Here is a 19,019-nt window from a genome sequence, read left to right on the forward strand (position 1 = left end):
ACAAAATCAAGAACGATAAGCAGGTAACAAATTTATCAAGTGCACAAGTTTACGCCTTCATTTCTCAGGGAAGCAAAGGCAATTTTTGTACTAAACGAAATTTGATATTCTTTCATGCCAATCTTTATGTTTAAAAATTAAAATCCTAGTGTTAAGAATCGTTTCGTATGACCTTTAAAAAATAACAAAAAATACTTATCGTTTCACATGTAATACCTCCATTTGGATATTTGAAATTTTCATAATAAGTTTTGCTGTAATGAAATCTAAAATAAACTGTACTGGTCACTAGGTATAATGAACCTCCTTAACCTCATTTCAGAAGGAATTAATTATTCCTGATGTGTCTTTAATTATTTCTATGATGCAGATTACATCAAATCAATTAATCAACTAACTAAATATTTAAACTTCAAAACAAGCATATTTTGTATATTGTTGAGCATTTTGTCACTATCTAAATACAACAGCTCAAACATTTGATTGTAAAACAGTTGAATTATTCACAAAAAATCTTGCAAAAACTTTTATTTTGAGTAAAAGCTTACTAGAACGATATTTTCCCAAAAATAACAAATCTCTTCCTCTTGCAAGAGCTGTCATGCCACTCTTAAGAAAAATCTTAAGATAAACGGTAAGCTTAAGATTTTTTGTGAATAGAAATATTTTCATGCAGTCTGTAGTTAGCTGGACATTTTTTGGCAATATCTGAAGAGTGTTCAGAAAATATTTCTGTGACATATGAGAGTAGCTGTATTATATATTGAATGCTGAGAATCTGTGACTTTCGGTTAAATTTTTACACGGAAAGCCCATTGCCCCCATGTCAAAAGAACAGGTACTAGTAAATATATAAGATTATCTGATCTGAACCAGCCAAATTTTTACCCATAATCTCCTTCTCCATACTGGAAACTACTATCTTTAATGACAGAGTTATCATGGAAGGTAATAAAAACTAATATAAAGTATGTATTATAAAGTAAAACTATTACTGCTGTGGAATCATCATTGTCCGCGGGGTTCAATGTTCGTGGACTTCGATGGCTATCCGTACCCACGAATTTATATCCGCACCAAGAATTATTCACAATAGAGTTATTTATTCCTATAATACACACAAGCTAACAACGAAATTTCATCTCCACGAATCAGGAAAATTTTTGTTTTCCACGAACAAAATGTTCCTCACGAATAAAGATTATTCTACAGTATATTTATAGATAAGACTATTAACTATATTTTTTCTCGAAGAATTCTTTAAAAAAAATTGTTCGGTTTTCATTGTTTCTTTTGTCTCACAATACAGAACATACACAATCACATAATAAACAATGACTTCTGAAATAAAAAAAAAATATTGCAATTGTGGAATTTGTTTAGTTTTTCACTTCTATATGAAAAAAAGAAAATTCTTGATGTGGACTTTAATTAGATAACGACTTTTATCAATGAACAATAGTTACTTTCATTCATATGTCGACTTGATGTATCCCAGCGAACTCCAAGTAAAACACATCACAGAGTCTGTAACATCTGTTTTATATTTGGATGTTTTGCTGGTTATAGACGTAAATGGCCAACAAACAACTAAACTATATGTCACTAATGATGACTTAAGTTTTTTCGTCGTCAACTCTTTCATATGGTTTTTAATTGATCTCAACTGAGTTGGTGCGCAAGGGCGTGTTATGAATACGATCATTTCTTTTAGGCGAAACAGGCTACTGACAAATTAATGTTATAAAGCTTTCAAAAATCTCGTTTAAAGTAATCATGTCGCAAATTTTATGGTCGATACGAGAGTCATACAAGAAGTAATGCAACATAGGGTTTATCATAATAAATATAGAAGCAGTTTTTTTAATAAAAAAAATTCACAGTCGAAAAGTTCTATTAATGAACTCATAATCACCGAAAACCGCATGCATAACCTACTGTGAAATTCACTTTAAAAATAAGCAGTCACTATACTGAGTTGACTACTGTTTAATAATGATCTCTGCCAAGAAGATGAAAATGAGAGCATATGTGAACACTGTACTTAATTACAACAATCACTGAAGAACCAATATTAAAGATATGGTTTTGATAGGGGGAAAGACTAGTCTTTTACGCTGAATAGTTTTCAGATAGATTAAGAAATTCAAAAATAAAACAGGAGAGTTAAAAGATTGCAGTCGAATTGGTCTATCGAAATCTGTAATCCAAAAAATATCGATTCTATGAGCAACACGAGGTTCTGGCAAAGGAAATGAAGCTAAAAACATTTCTTTTCGAAGGGTGCCTTATTTTCTTACAGATACCTAGTGCTGTGCAAGTGGTCTGTTTAAAAAACATTTTAACGAAAAAGAAGGAATGATCAAGTTGGGTAATGGATGACAAAACAAAGGGTGCGTTTTTTATAGCCAGAAAGGAAGATCAATGATAAAATGTGGAATCAGAGAGAAAGCTGTCGTTCTATATTTCCAAAGAGAAGCAATGGCTGCAAACATGTTATGCAGGTTTTTTTTACTCAAAAGGTCCAGTATACATCTACATACAACCAAAGGAAGAACCATCAATAGTAACATTTATGTTAAAATTGTACTAAGGAAAGTTATGCAGGTTTTCTGAAAAGAAAATCCAAAACCCGGTCCCTAGGGTAATTTTCCTGTACCTGACAACACTTCTGCAAATAAATATAGAGAAATAAAGGTAATTTTGAAGAGAGGACAGGTTACAGAGCTTCGCCATGGCCCGATTTAGCTAGATCCCAGTCATTGTGATATTTTTTTTATTCCACAGAACGCAAGAAAACAATCAAAGGAAAACTTTCTTTTCAACTTCAGATATGACATAGGTAGTGCTATCCATCTGTGTCTTTTGAGTATCCCAGGGAGTGCTATCCATCTGTGTCTTTTGAGTATCCCCATGAATATCTTGAGGTGACCGTGTCCTGGTCATGGTAACAAGGACTTAAGACATGTATCAAAGTTAACAGCGAATACTTTGAGGGATTAAAAATATGAAGAAACTGCTTCTCGTGCTTTTGTTATTTAGATGACCTTTTGCATGACTTATTGAACGGCCCTCGTATAATGACCTATTTTGCGAGTAAAACCTTTTAGATCGTATTTCGATTGATAGGTTTCATACAAATTTATTATATACATAGTATTTACAATATTATTTTACTACAAATGACTCCAAAAAAAAGGATCAACACTTAAGACTTACGGCGGCTGTCGATAAAAGATGCTCATTCCTACTACGCACCTGATGGCACTTCTGGTATTAACATAAGTACCTGTTTTGCCCAGTTTTCGATTCGATTGATTGATTGTATGTTGTTTTATGTCCCGTTCGAGAATTTTTCACTCATATAGAGACATCACCATATACCGCTGAAGGGCTTCAAATTTAGACCTTTACTCGGCACTCAGGGCCATTAAGCAGTGAAGGTTCTTTAACGTGCCAATGACTTCCGTGACACGGGGCCTCGATTTTTAATGTCTCATCAGAAGTATCCACAACTTTCATTTCAAAGTGCCGAGCGCTTGGCGAGGGGAGAGTTGCTACCTATTTATTTTATCGACTTAGGTCAGTCGCGGCCTTGATTCAAACACACTACCTTCCAATCACGGAGTGAGCGCTCTACCGACTGAGCTACCGTGACGGCTCTTGATTCGAATTATTGTTTACAGGGTGTATGCGATTGATCACCTTTTCAAGTGAATCCAGATACCGTCGTCCTTTAACCTTCCCCCATAGTAAATCATTTCCAGCATCCAGATACCATTGTTTTATAGTAAACCACACCTAGTAAATCATCTTTGGCAGATTTTCTTCATAGATAATCTTCCCCTCATTTGAAAATGTTCACATTCTTTAATATATATTCTTTCTACTTAACAGTCATTCTACGATAAATGGACCAATTCAGAGTAAAATACATGAAAAAAATAATTGTTTCAAATAGCAAAATGAACATCATAATTCTCTAAAGGACCTATCAGTGAACTTGAAAACAAAGAATTGTCCACAAATCTGGTATCGTTAACTTTTTACAACAATTTCAAGATACCATTGATTTTAAGGTGATGTTACGGAAGTTAATGCTTGATCAAGCCTTATTATTTTTTAAATAAAGCTGAAGGAGATGGGTGAACATGACGAGCGATAAGCCTATAGTGTGACAAACATGAAGATGAAAAATTAAATTTCTATTATATCAAAAGTTTCCTTGATATTTCGTCTAACATTAAAATATACTTTATGTAAAATCTCTACAAATTGCAAAAATCCCTCAAAGATTGAAATTATCTGCCTGTGAAATATTAGACACACACTAAAGCGGGCAAAAAGAGTCATTTTTGCATACTATAACACTATTTTTCGATATGAGTGGGTCTTCGCTCCACCTTTTTGAAAGTTAATCCTCAAAGTTTGCATAAAAATACACATTTTTTGGTTAACAAAAATATGGAGCGATGACCCACTATACCTTAAAAATCTACTTTTATGACATAACATTCGCATCTTTTCGAGAAATACTTGAAGTCCATTAAGTCAAGGGTCATATCACAAACATGATTTAAATGCCACTGTTCGTCAGGACCTGTGCAGTCTAGTGGTTAGCGTGCTAGTCTCGAAAGAAAATGATTCTCAGGATTTTTATTGTTAGGGTTCGAACCCCATGAATACCACATTATTTTTTTAATAAAAGAATAAATTTTGCCGAGAAAATTTTCCTCAGAGAAGTTTTGTTTATTACAATTACATAAATTTCAATAATGAGAACTTTACTCTAAATATTAAATTCACAAACTGAACATGATTTTTATATTTCTGAAGCTATAGGCTTTCTGCACGCTATGTTCGCCCATCTCCTTTACCAATTTTTCGTTTCTGATGTTCAGTAAAGAAAGCTTAAGTATGATTCATGAAGTCTCGCATGAATCCGAATTTAAATTAAATTTTCGGGAAAAATATCGTTACGGAAGTTAATCGTTACGGAAGTTAATTCCCAGCAATAAAAGTTAAAATTCTCTTCAATAGTTAAAATCAAAGTTTGTTTTGGGATATTAAACAAAAGTATGAAGCATTTCGCTCCCAAAATAATCAAAAATTTTATACCTTAAATGCGAAAAGTTTCCTGAATTACCGTTACGGAAGTTAAATTTTTAAGAGAGACAACTGTTTTTGTTTAATTCATTTTGTTATGTCGAAAATGTAATCGTGTAAAATTGCTGACTCGCAACTAGAATCGATGATATAAGGTTCCGTGGTCACTTTCAGATAAGTGTCAGTTCTTTTTGAAGTCTGCATTCTATGCGTGAAATTTAAAACAAAATCGTTACGGAAGTTAATCGATTTTAAGCGACATGCTTATAAATTCGCATGAAAGGAGATCTATGCATTTCTTTGCGAGAAATGGTTTGATTTCTTTTTATATAGGATAAAAGACATTTTTTAACATTCATGGCACTCTATTCGGAACGATTTTACGGCTGAAAATTTCATCTTGAAATTTGTATATAAATAAAGCGACATTAAGATCTGCAGTGGAATACGTTTTTCAACATTACATTATGTTCATATCAAAACTTTAACTGCATATATATCGGTGAATATTTACAAAACTATGTGTGCATTTTAAGTCTTATAGTTGAAATCGACCTTTAAATTTTTAATTAAGATATTACAACGGTTAATTTGCAAGCGACATAAAAAATTCTTAATTGGTCATGTTTTTGTAGAATGACTGTGAACCATGATTGGTTCGAGTTTTACTCGTGTAGATAAATAGTATTAAAAATAGTGGACCTTTCAAAATGACAGTGTGGTTTTCTATCTAGAAAATCATTTACTAGAGATATAGAAAACATTCCACTTTTGCTACAATATGTGGAAAGTTTGCAATATGACACTGGTATTATCTGTAGAGGTTAGTAATTTTTTAGCTTTGTAATCCTTAATAAATAGTATACAACACGATGCCAATTGACATTTCAATGACTTAAAGTAAGTTCGGTGTGTTTGCCCTCCTCTCAATTTTCATTGTTCTTTTGGATTTTTAGTTCGATCATTATTTGTATTAACATTTCACAAATTTATCTTTCCCTGAAGAGCGTTTTTCAAGAAGAAGAAAGACAAGATGTTACCCCCTTTTGATATAAAATAAAATTTTTAAAACAGAGTTAAAAATAAAGATATAGTTTGAAATAAAATTTCAAACTACTATTGATTTTGGTGTGAAGAAAAGGAAGGATATATTATAAAAATTTTCCAAATTTTCTACATTATCAATGAATTTTCTTCAAAATTCAGAAACATTTTTTCATTGAATACAACAGCACAAGCTTGTTTGTTTTAGAAGTGTATATATGGTACATTGTACTGCAGAAAACTTGTTAATATTTTTGAAAGCTTTCGCTTCATGCTTCAGTCGAAATTAAAGAAAACTCGTAAGAAATACATAAAAAAATGTTACCTGACGAATGTCATCACTTAAAAATCTGTACTAATTTTGAAATAGAGGTAAGCAACTATTTGACGATGAACCATTGCATTGTTCTTGTATATATTAAAAAAGTATCCTTAATGTATATTACTTTGGTAGCTCCAAAAATTCAAACTGTGTGAATTTTGCAGGATCGACATTTCTTTCATTAATTTTCAATCACATATATATTATGTAGAGGATATATATTATGTGATTTTATATTTGCTTAATCAGACAAGTTGAATAGTGTATATTATTTTTAGACTTACCCAGCGAATATACACTAGTTCAATGAGCTGGACAAAATAAATCTAAAACCACTGAATAAAAGATGCTCTCTTTATTTCAAAGGATTTTGTCTTTAGAAAAGTTTTAATCAGTCCTTTTAAAACTATTTTCTGTCGATATCGATAGCTCAAGGCCTCTTTCGCGTTTTTGTTTTTCTCAGCAAGACAAAAAAGAAACGTTTTTAAAAGAAATCAACTTTGGTTATTTTTTAATGAAAGTTTCTCGGAGTTATCTCTTTAAAATATTTCTGATTTTTTCCCTTTAAAATTAATATTGCTTCTTTAGTAGAAATAATATCACTGAGACTTGATAAGCATAAATTTATGACTTAGCCTAAGTTATTGAAACTGTAGAAACTAAACAACGAAACAAAATAACGCTGTTGTGTCTTATAATTATATGTAACAAATTTGTTGAAAATTATTTCATACAAACTAAGCGATCTCAAGTTTTAATATACTTTGAATAAGGACCGATAAATGTTAATTGATACTCAGGATATTTATCCATTTCTTGCACTTCGATAGACCAAAAATTTTTATGTTTGATTAGATATATGATTATGGTATTGTAACATATGACTGAGCATGTTGAATCCTATGTCTTACAGCAATGGATCTTGGCTATGAAGGATCTCACAGGCCTCAGAACACGAAATCTCCTTTTAATGTGAAAACGATTATTATTTTCTAGGTCACTTCCCCCCCCCCTCTCGTGAGCAGAAAACGTTAACAAGTTACCATGGTCTCAAGTCCCAAGTGAAGTGTAAGTAGATCAAGGATTTTGACACAATCTTCGAAAAAAATGATAATAATTCTTCGCTTTTGTATGCTAAAAGTCAAATGTCGTAGAAAGGGAACTTAGAAATATGTGCGAAAACCCCTCCTCTAAAGCTAAGATTGTGATCTAATTCTCATTTCATGATATTCGATAAAATATAAGTAACGTGTCCTGATTGATAGAAGGAAGTAATTATACATGACGTTGTCTGTAATAAAATATTTCTGTGATGTAGATAACTTCAAACCATTTTTTCCAACAATCAATATTTTAACTTCAAAACAAGTATTTTTTTTTTTAATAACAAATTTAATTTTTACATTATATTATAAATAATTATATTCATGAGCATTTTGTCACTTCTTATATAAAGCAGCTTCAACATTTAATTCCAAATCAGCTGAAATATCACAAAAATCAGAAGAGGAAACTTAGTTCTTTTTCTAAAACTACCTAATCTTTAATGCAAGAGTTATCATTTCTATCGTAAGAATGTTTTCGTATACCTTTACCTTAGGAAAAATATTAAAATACATCGTAGTTTTTTCCCATGGTCAATTTATTTTCATGCAGTAAATGTAGTAAGCTGGATATCTGAAGCGTATACCGTACAAAAATGACTGTGCATTCTTTTAATTATACAATCTCAAGTAAAGCATGAAGTATTTTTAGCATATTATTTCATATCGACAACGAATATTGGGAAAGCTCAGATTCTTTATTTGTTAGTTTGTTGTTAACGTCCTAATTTTTCACTCATATGGAGACGCCACCACTTGCCGGTGGAGGGCTGCAAATTTTGACCTATACTCGGCTCTCAGGGCCATTAAGCAGTGAGGGATCTTTTTCGTGCCAGCACCTACTGCGACACTGGACCTCGATTTATACTGACTCGTCCGAAGGACCGGTCTCCACCTCCCGCAGTGGGTTCGAACCCGCGACGTAAGGATTGGCTCCTTACTCCGCGACTCTAGAGCAAACGTTCTAACCACTGCGCCACGCAGGCGACTTCAGATCCTTAAAAGAGGATAATATGACTTCATTTCATAAATTCGAAACATTAAAAAGGTGTGTGAGAGGAAGAGATAAGGAGGTAGCTGTAATTTACTTGGGTAAAAAATAAGTTTCACTTGTTAACAAAACTCTCTTTTCTTGTCAGAGTAAAACAACATTTAATGATCATAAATTTCAAGTTTTATTATAAAAACGCATTTATAAGACAATAATCTAAAAATAAAGATCATTGCATATTCGAGATAAGATGAAAAAAAAATGAACAAGTGCAATAAAATTAATGTTATGTGAAATAGAAATTTTAATTTTTGCACATTTATAACAAGGCCTTCATACACATAACAATCAGTAACTTAGTTTGATGATTAATAATAAAATACTGACTATTCAAATCTCCGTGTTTTACGTATCCAGCGCAATCTGAAGTGAACAAGCTTAATTTCTTCTGATAATGTTTTAAAATTTGGTGGGAAATTCACGCTGGAGATCGCGTGCATTTTCACAATATCATACATTTAAGTATGAAACTCGAGAAAGAGCCAACAGAGACGTTCAATGTGTCAAATCAAGGAGAGGAAAAAGTGTTTAAAAAAATTGTAATAATTATAGAAAAAAATTCCATGACGTTATTGACTTCGAAATTACAAGCGGCATGTCTTGAGTTGCGATGCATTTGACTTTGTATTTCGTCATAACTTTTATTTTTATTTAGATTTTTTTTGGTGGGGGGGGGGGGGAGGGTTTCTATGACGATGAAATTTGGCATGCTTGTCAAACTTATATGTATATATACATCATGATTATTCTTTTAAGATACCGGGTCCTTCTTTTGCAACATGCATAATTATTGTCTACGACTTTTCGGGACAATCCTCGTATACATCGAACACTAAAAATCTATGTGCACTGAAAAAGACAGAAGAGTAAATTAACTAATGTATTAACTAATATATCGTATAGATATGAATTCATTAGTAGGATTTGACACTAATATCGTAGCTTCGCCAGCTGTTTAAAGAATAATACGTGTTCCTATCATCATGCAATACAGAACATACCCATGCATAAAAAAACGACTTCTCATTCTGAAATTAAAATCTTGTATTTATAGATAGCGCTTGCATTTGCTATCAATTCGACATTTAGATATACTGACGACGTTTAGACAGTGAAAATAGTTATTTTTATTCGTATGTCGATTCTATATAGCTGAACTTCGGTATCTCGAACACCATGGATATGTCGAAGTGAATGGGAAGTCCTTACCATTTATTTCTTAGGTATTTTACCCTCGATATCTCGAACCCTCGGATATTTTGAGGTTTTTCTCGGTCCCATCGAGTTCGAGATAATGAGGTTTGATTGATGTATATATACATTTATCAACATGAACTCGAAATAAATGACACCACAGAGTCTGTCACATCTGTTTCATATCTGGATGACTATGGACCGATAATAGAGGTTAATTCTAAAAACTAAAGTATATGTCGCAGGTGATGACTTCAGTTGTTCCATCATCAACTTCCCCTATTCAGTAATATTCATAAACCTGCATATGGTGTTTATTCCTCCAGACTGATCGGTACGCTAGCGCACGAGTTCGACCGAATTTTAAGCCGAGGCAGGGTATTGACATATTCCTTTGAATTCGCAATAAAAGAAACTACAAAGTCGGACACATCTGTTTCATATTTGGCTATTTTACTAGAAAAAAAACTTAATGATAACCAAACTACAATACTTTCTGATAACCGTGGTGACTTCAAGTTGTCTATCGTCAACTTCTCTTGTTAATGTAGCAAAATACCATTATCACTTGCATATGGAGTTTATGTCACCCAGTTGATTCGATACGCAAGAGCATCGAGTTTGAGGCAAACTGTTGACAAATAAGTTGAAGAAACAAAAATATCACCAGTCTCCTTTAAAGTCAACTTTTCACAAATGCTATGGCCGATACAATGACCATATCAGCAAATATAATTCATCATTAAGTTGAATGTCGACTGACGTTTTTCATACAAATTGTTAGGCTATAATTAATTTTACACCGAATTGTCTACGGATTTTCCGTTTGCCCAATTATGACAAGGAGCAGATGGCGGCTGTGATCGGTCTACAAGGAATGCTTACTTCTCCATGGCACCTGATCCCAGCTCTAATGTTTGAGAGGTCCGTGTTTGCTCTTCGTCAAATTTGTATCGTTTCAATGGACTTTTCAGCTTGATTACATTCGTTATCTTCATATTCATAATTATTTGTTTGTTTGTTTGTATGTTCTTTAACGTCCCTCTCGAGAATTTTTCACTCATATTGAGACGCCACCACTTGCCGGTGGAGAGCTGCAAATTTTGACCTATACTCGGCACTTACGGCCATTGAGCAGTGAGGGATCTTTTTCGTGCCAGCATCTACTGCGACACGGGACCTCGGTTTATACGGTCTCATCCGAAGGACCGGTCTCCAAGTCCTACAGTGGGATTCGAACCCGCGACGTAAGGATTAACTCCTTACTCCGCGACTCTAGAGCAGACGCTCTAACCACTGCGCCACGCGGGCGACTATTCATAATTAAGTTGTCACATGGCTTTCAACAATCTCGTCTAACGTCATCACTTAGTATATTTTATGGTCAATATAATGATTTTATAACAAATACAACCTATTTCTTGGTAGCACTGTGACCGAATACTAATTGTTAGGCCATTTTATTAACACTGATTTTCACTACGGATCAATATAGAGGGTTCATGGTTGGTGTGTCCTTTTGACAGGGATGCTTACACTCCAAGATACCTGATCCCCATCTGATGTTTTCAGGGATGCGTGTTTTTGTCTCGTTCACGATTCATATTGTCTAGAGGAATAAAGATCGATTTCTGTTCGTTATCTTTGCCTTTTTTCATTTACGAGGGGTTGTTAAAAAGTTTGTGGACTGATGCGATAAAATTTATATTATGTAGTCTGTGCTTACAAAATTTGTAAGGAATATAAAACAACAAAATTTTAAAAAATGTTGAGAAATTTAGTTTGATACGTTGATAATTTGCCAAATTATTCTAAAATAAATAAAACATTATATGATCACCCAGCTCTGTTCCCGTTTAGTTTCATGGCGTTCGACAACGTCATTGTTTCTCAATGTCCGCTCTCTCTACCTCATACACTAATCTTGATGATCTATAATACCTGGACTTAAGTAAGAACTTAAGCCTGTCTTATTTATATGACCCTTCAATGTCATGAACAGCTGCTTTCAATGCATATAATATTGTCAATGGATCTATACATAGGAAAACTCGTCACTTGCTTATTCCGATTTCTATAGCACATGATCAACGTCACTATTCGACGTGACTGACTTTTGACACCCTGACTAAAAATCGACATTAACTGTGCATCTTTCATCTCCCTAAATCTTTTTGGTCATTTAAAAACAAGTACTCTGGATGTATTTTATTTTTCTGTAGCCCATTTAAACATTTCTTAGGTCTATACCAGTTTTTTTTCCAGGAGCCAAACTTTATTAAATGTTTGAAAAGGAAACCCCTCCCTCTAATTGACGTCATTTTCAAGCCCTTAATTGTTTCGACACTCCATATAAAATTTACGATAAAATTTCACAGAACTTACGGAATGGGGTAAAAATTGCATTTTACGGAACAAATGTAAGGTACCACATGGCTGAATTAACGGGATTTTTTGATGACAAATGATCATATCAAAGGAATTTTTCTCAGTTACACTCTGGTAGAAAAAACGTCATATTTGAGGTTGCGCCGCCTGGACATACCATTGCTTACAATAACATTAACCATTAATAAAAAAAATAAAACTTATGATTTATGGTTTATTCTATAGATAGAAAAGATTATGCTAACTAAATGTGTTAAAATTCATTGATATACCTAAAGCGGTTTTAATTTTATGACGCTAGTCTACGAACATTTTGATAAGCTACTATTTATCACATTTTGCTGAGTTGTAAGTTGATAATAAAGCTTTCCTGTGTAAGATTTTTTTTATATATTGGGGAATGTTCACTATATATAGAGAACCATTACCGGGAGAATATTTTATTTGAAGTTAACATTTCGGTAGTCTGCTTTGTGGAAGGTTAGTTTTACGACACTGGTATTTACTGTGGAGATCATATGATCCTTCCTGAATAGTACGAAACAAGATGACATTTGGCCTTTTAGTCCGTGTTTGCTCTGCTCGTATTTGTTTTGTCTCACTGGATATTATTTACATTTGCAAATATTTTTCTTAGATGAACCTATTGAAGAGAAAATATGTTCAATTCTGTATCAACTTATTAGGGGGTCAGAGGTCATGGCGTGACCGAATCACACAGCGAGACGATACTTCTGTCACAGTGACACTGGTTTCGGAACTTCGAAGCCGTTAAAGCGATGAAAAAGATAAAATTATTGGTGCATATATTTTATTTTTCATTCAACAAATGATCATTAGATCTTCTTCGGTGTGAAGAATGTTTCCAATTAGCCTAAAATCACGCTTACCTTTTTAACCCGAAATTCCTTTGAAGGTATGTAAACTGAAGACGATAGCACCGCATTTGACTTCATATAAAGAACTCGTACAATAATAGTAAGATTATTTTTAGTAGCGATCATTGTTTTTTCATTATGAACAGACGTTTCCTGAACTGGACTGCTGAACATCACTGTATTCAAATGTTGGAGCGAGGCGAACTCTCAAGACCAAACAGCTTCTAGGTCATTGCGCGTCACAACATAGCTATACGGCGGGCCGTTCGTGTAATAAATGCAGTTCTATTCAGAATATTCGTCTCAAATGTAAATAAAAGTAATAAAAAACAATGTTAAAAAGTTCACTGGGAAATGAACTTGGTTGGTACGTGATCAAATCTTCTGAGAAGCCCTTCGGGCTTCACAGGTTTTGATCACGTGACCAACCTAGTTCATTTCTCAGAGAACTTTTTAACATTGTTGTTTATTTCTTAATTAAGCTTGATCACTAACATTTTTCTTCTTTGAAATCTTTCCCCGAAGAGAGTTACTTGAGAACAATAAGATTTTAAAAACTAAAGATATAACCCCTCATTGACATACAATCAAAACAAAGTTAAAATTAGGAAACTTAAATTTAGAACCGTTAAAAAGTGTAAACTGCGTAGAAAATTCGTGCCTCATGATTCAGTGGTAATGGAAATGTACTTTAAGTGGGAGAATACTGATAACTTGAAAGAAATAAGCAAATTTGTTACATTGTATTTTTAAGAATTTCATCATTTAAAAATCTGTCCTAATTTTGAATCAGGGGTAATGAGCCATTGCATTACTCTAAGATATATTTTCAAAAAAGACCCTTAACCTTCCTTAAATCGTTCCTTGGTGGCTCCTAATATTCTAAGTATTTGTATTTTACAAGACTTTTTTAACCGGTAGCTTGGGTGATTTCTTCGATTCGTGATCGGGAGGTTCCGGGTTCAATTCTCTTTCTTGGTACCATCTTATACCTTAGACGCATAATATAGCTATAGTAACTCCTCCAAGCGCCCGATACTATAGGTTATGAGTCATTAGAATGAGACCTTAGAAACCGAGTGTTACGGTAGGCGTTGACACGATAAGGATACTCACTTCCACGGCCGTATGCGCAATGAATAGGTAAAAATCTTAGGATGATTCACAATCAGTCAATCTTTCATCCATTTCAATCAGATGGACGATATTAATATTTTACGTTTTATATCGTTTATATCATATTAGAAATAATATCAGTGACTCGATACGCAAAGATTGGAGACAAATTAAGCCTCGTTGAAATCATAAATCCAAAACAAAACTTAGAATGAATTCAGTTTTGCCTTTTAAATTTATGTAACAAATTTGGTGGAAATGTATTTTATACCATTTTAGTGACTTAATGTTGTGATATTATACAATTATGGACTTCATTGTAGGTCGATATTTGGTTATAGGGACCCATGTCAAGTGAAATTGACCGAAGACACAGAAAGTGATAGCGACCGAACTTGCGAGGTCGCTACCATTTTCTGAGTCTGCGAACCATATACTTACCGTTCAATAAAGTCCATAATTTTTATATTATATAATTACTCAAAATGAATAATCTGACACAGTCCTGACTGAACAGATTATCTGTTATTACGTCACAGTGGTAAAAACATGCTTCTTGAATTATGACGTCACGTTCTATATAACTTTGGTGGAGCCGAACGGTGAGTCTTGCGATATCATATTCCGCAGAAGCTCTTTCGCGTCAATATCATAAAAGGACGAATATCACGTGACGTCCTTTCAGCCAATGAAAATTAGGAAAATAATAATCTTCTATAATATTCTTGAATAGGGACAGACGAATGTTCATCGATACTTGGAATTTTTATGTATTTTTGTTTTTCGGTAGATCGAAGATTTTGAAACAACCTTTTAAAAATATAATCAAAAACATTTTCTTTACCCTTGCATTTACGCTATAAATAAAAATCACATTACAAGGCTGATAAGAAGAAGCAGTAACTTCCGGCGTTTTTACATGCAGTTGTGTTTATTCATACCTTTGATAAATCTTTCGATTTTAGAAAAAAGTTATATTAAATGAATATTTCATTTTGACTCTCTGTATATTTTTAAAGATTAGATTTGTCAAAAGCAGTTCTAACTAGAAATAAACGGTGAAGCTTTACACTTTCAATAAAGCTTTGCGATTTTTAATTGTCTCAATCTCAACAAAACGTGTGAGATAAATATATACATGATTCCAATTTAATCAATGAAGCAACTTGCAATATATTTTGACAGCGTTTTGCCCCCCCCCCATCTCTCTCTCCATCTCTTTACCTAGGGGGCGGTATTTAAATGAATATGAATAATAACATGTTAATATTTTTTTCATTCATACGAAATAGAAATTAAAGAATTTTGATTTATAAAAAAAAAGATTAATACTGAGAAAAAAGAGAGAAACAAAAGAGCTTACCTCTCATTACAGTTAAAACACGGTTAGGTACTTTAGCCATGCAGAAAATGAAACATGTGGATAAAAGACACATTAATGTAAAAAAGCACTTTGTATGCATGATTTAACCAAGTCAAAAGTGTGTGTATAACTTACGGTTTAAAGCTATCCTTAATGATATTTATATATTTTCAGGAAAGGAAGGAAGGCGTTGCTTTTTTCATCGAATGAAAAGCACGAGTAGGGTGGGTTAGACATCAAAGAATACAGCCGAGGTAGCCCAAGGGAATTTTAATTGAAATTGCGAGGTTGTTAAGGATTCATTACTTTTCAATGAAAAACTTATGTGTCTTAAACTACAGGAACATAATATTTATTTAAGGAATGAATTTAAAGAAGATGGGCGTGTTTGGCGTGTGATCTGCAGGAATAAGGTGTACGAAACATTTATAGTTTAAATGTCTACGATTTGGTCGGCTGACCACAGCTGGACACTCATGTACATGTACTTTACAAAGTTACACGTATGGGAAAATTATGGGAAAGTTACATTTAGTTTGAAATACTTTGTCAAATTAAAAATTTCAGTCCGCTTATCTTAATAATTACTACATGTTAAACTTAGTTACGCTTAGTTACACCTATAGGGCATAGTTAAATGCAATTACAAGTACATGGGTATATTAAAGTATCAGAAGGTTGGAAGAATTGCTTTCGCTTTCGGTGCAACAGAAGCAGAATTTATCTATTTGAAAATAAATCAGTACATAAAATTAAACTGACAAAAGAATTGATTGTTTGTACTAAAAAAAAATAACAACGCTCCATGCGAGGATCGAACCGAAAATATATCTCTTTCATTGCACTGGACGGGTACCGCATACTGGGTGCAAAACACAGTTTTATGTATGACGTTATCATGACGTTACTAAATGAGGGACATGCTAAAGTGACCCCCATAAAGAAATAATATGAAGACTTGCTACATAGACATCTATATATCAGTAGAAAGATAAAATTGTGAATTTTATAAATATATAAATATATTGCATTTATCACTTACTAATAAGGTGTATTTGACACATGAAACATGAGGGAAATAGGGAAGTTTATGCGTCTAATTGTAGTACACCTATGTATTTTTTTGCTCCCTTGATCACAAACAGCGCAGAAATCAGAAAATATAAGTGCTGTGCATTTAACAGAGCAAGTCCTTAGGTTTCTTTTTGTTGTACTTTTAGGGTACATTTTCCAGCTTTTTAAAGAGCTACTTTACCTGCTACTCAAATCATGCAATTCTGCACATGTGAAAAATGGGTGATTTTAGAGTTATCTCCCACTATTAAAAAGTCACACAAAAAATAATTCTCAAAAAATATTTGTATACTTTTTTCATTTAATCTTAAGATAAGACTCTACTTTATGCAAATAAAAATAAAAAAGCTGCAATTTTCATGTACACTGCATAAAAATAGCAGGGAAATCCCTACCCATCATGCTTTTCTCTGAGGAAAACCCCCTGGATTTTATACGAAACTGTGTTTAGCTACCACTACTGAGCTATCACCGCTACATATACAAAATGGTTTTTAAAGCGACAATGAAGCACCGCATTTACACATTGGAATTTTTTTGGAAAAAGTTCATTTTTTATCATCTCTGGGTCTCCTCTCCATTTTTTAAAAATGTTTGTTAGTTTCTTTGAATAAAAATGCATACAAATAACGTTTCAAAACCATGGAGAGATGACCCAGAGATAGCAAATTTTTAGAAAAACGTTTTTAAAAATGTAACATTTTGTACGAAATGACTCATCTAGCCAATTTTCAAGTTCTTTTTTAGCAAATCAAAATACAATATCGGGAAAATATTTCCCTTTCCTATTTCACAGGAACCCGATACATCAAAAGAATGCTAAAATTTCATGTGACAGATCAATAAAATTTTCACTTTTCAATTGCGCCCAGATTCCTGCCGAATGCCAATCAAAAGCGCCCTCGTTCTTTTGAGAAATCATGGGGACATGATATTTACATTATTTATTTGATGACTAGCAACAAATTTATGTAACTCAACGATTATTTTAAAACAAAAGTTTGCATCACTGTAGATTCCTAAATATACGGGAGGAATTATTTATCGCGTAATTTCGCGATAAACGCCACGTGCGCAATAAAATCACTCGCTTTTATTTTTATGGTGCTAAAATCCATGTAAAATCTCTTGATCAACCGTCTACTCGGTGATCATTGTTCTCACGATTTGACGTTAAAGAGCCATTTCGCGAAAATAATTACTCGCAAAAAATAAGGAATCTACAGTATAGTTTTGACATCAAGTTACGGTATTATGACGTCACAATGGAGATAATTTTGCTCATCCATGTTAGTCCATGAAAAAATGAACTGTTTTTTGATTTGCAAAGAATCTTTAGGAAAAAAATATTTGGAAGTTTAAATATATTTATTAAATTCCTACCCACATACATGTACTTAGTCTCTAAAACGAAAAAAACGCATTTTTTTTAAATAGAAGAGAACAATCTTTAAAATATAGCCCCTAAAACACTCCCAAATCCTCAACCTATTGTCAGTATGTCAGCTCTGTCTGGACAATGGAATTTGATATTGATCGTTTGCCAAAGATTCACCTGGTAGATTTATATAAAATAAACTGATTTCTACCATATATCACAAATAAATTCGAAAACTGCTTATTTTATATCCATGTAAATTCTGTTCTTAAACGTTTACATAAATCAGATATCAAATGGCATTGTTGTCTCAAGTGTTTTGACGTATTATGTCCAATGTTTGCATCAAACTGAGGAAAACAAATTAGTCGATTAATTTGTATTCCCTGAACAAAAAAGAAACTGAAGTAATATTAATGACAATACTTATTTCAGTTTCTTGTTACGTTATGGGAATACAAATTTAATTAATTGTCCTCAAATAAGATGAAACACAGGAGAATTGACCAGCAGCTATTGATCCATATACTCTTACATACCTTTGTATACTAGTAATCTTAAAACATCTTGCTGTGTTATCAATGTACAGTAGATCCACACTTAGGGCATTGTTACGTCATACCCATTATGACGTCACAATTACAAAGAGGAGTTGGTGTATGTGATTTTAGAAAGTCCGGGTCTATCCGAGTTTTTAAAGTTAATGATTAGAAAGTCCAGGTCTATCCACATTTATATACTTTGACACGTGATCTTTGCAAATTAGAGTATTGTTCATTTTCTCATGAACTACAATGTATGAGCATGAATATCTCCATTGCTACGTCATACTACCATACTTAGCGTTAAAACTATAGTGCAAACTATTTTGCTTTAAAAATGACAGTTGAATTGTGGCACCTAATCAGAAAAATAATGTAGATATAAGAAATGAATTTACTTTTTTGAAAATTCATGAGGTACATGAACTACGACGCTACACGCCGGCATATTTCATGAAGC

The 19,019-nt window shown here is 33.0% G+C and overlaps 1 long non-coding RNA gene across 2 annotated transcripts in view; it reads right to left on the bottom strand.

Annotated features, from left to right (window-relative positions):
• LOC133175939 (uncharacterized) overlaps nucleotides 1-18,599 on the bottom strand; it is a 38,478-nt gene extending 19,879 nt beyond the window's left edge. Inside the window, exon 1 of one of the 2 annotated variants that reach the window (XR_009719356.1) lies at nucleotides 18,557-18,599. This is a non-coding gene — a long non-coding RNA (uncharacterized LOC133175939). Of the gene's footprint in view, nucleotides 1-15,565; nucleotides 15,653-18,556 lie in introns of those variants that run through there. The other variant, XR_009719355.1, reaches the window with a different exon arrangement.
• Between the last annotated feature and the right edge of the window lie 420 nt (nucleotides 18,600-19,019).

This window comes from Saccostrea echinata, unplaced genomic scaffold (assembly GCF_033153115.1).
Source record: "Saccostrea echinata isolate AGI-Se365-2 ecotype Australia unplaced genomic scaffold, CSIRO_AGI_Sech_v1 ptg000064l, whole genome shotgun sequence".
Lineage (NCBI taxonomy): Eukaryota > Metazoa > Mollusca > Bivalvia > Ostreida > Ostreidae > Saccostrea > Saccostrea echinata.